Source organism: Penaeus monodon, chromosome 27 (genome assembly GCF_015228065.2).
Source record: "Penaeus monodon isolate SGIC_2016 chromosome 27, NSTDA_Pmon_1, whole genome shotgun sequence".
Lineage (NCBI taxonomy): Eukaryota > Metazoa > Arthropoda > Malacostraca > Decapoda > Penaeidae > Penaeus > Penaeus monodon.
The window spans coordinates 12,068,990-12,069,806 of record NC_051412.1 but is presented as its reverse complement, the minus strand read 5'-3'; the positions used below and the strand labels follow the sequence as shown (position 1 = coordinate 12,069,806).

At 40.1% G+C, this 817-nt stretch overlaps 1 protein-coding gene across 1 annotated transcript in view; it reads left to right on the top strand.

Moving 5' to 3' along the window:
* Positions 1-817, top strand: part of LOC119590580 (ephrin type-B receptor 1-like) — a gene marked incomplete at its 5' end in the record, with an annotated part of 34,373 nt that overhangs the window by 14,953 nt on the left and 18,603 nt on the right.

The window sequence follows — 817 nt, the reverse complement described above, 5'->3', positions numbered from 1 at the left end:
GTAGTTGCTGATTGGTGCGTGATTGTTACGAGAATGGTTAATTACCGTCACGTGGCGCTGGGGCTCTCCACGCTCGCTTCCCCTTTTCCCTTTTCATTCGCTCCCCTCCTCTCCCCCTTTCGTCTTTTTAAAATGTTTTGCTCTCCTTCGCATCTCCATTCACTCGTATTTATATGTATTTTCTCTTCTTTTTTTTATCTTTTTCATGTCCACTTTATTTACTCTCTATTTAATATCTGCGTTCTCGCCTCTCTTCCCCTCACTAGCTGTTACCTCGTCCCCTTGTTTCATTTTCATTTCCTCCCTTTTCACCATGATTCCGTTTAACTTTTTTCTTATGTTCATAAACTGCTTCCCACTTTTTGTCATGATTTTTTTCGCCTTATTTCCAGTTCTTTCCGGCGTTTCTGTTATTCCATAGCAGCAATTTTTGCAAAGAAAATATATTGATAAGCTAAACTCTTGGTGCAATGATGCCATTACTATGGCAACCAATTTTTCCTCCTACCACGGCTCTCTTCTGTAATTTCAATTTAGTTCGATTCACTCTCCACAATTTCACTTGAATGGGGTTTGTGATTTACAGTTTGTGGCTGATCAGCGCTAAAAGGAGATTGGCAGACAGGGGTACGGTTTCTGAAGTTATTTTTAGAAGTTGAATACATAGACGGATTTTCTGTTTGAAGATGAAACGGATGCGCACTTAAATTGAATTTTCTTTATGTTTCACTTTTCATCAAACCTTTTCCTTTTCCATTAATTCTTATGGGACGTATCGATGTCCCTCTCTGCCATCACACCCACCCACCCACCCACC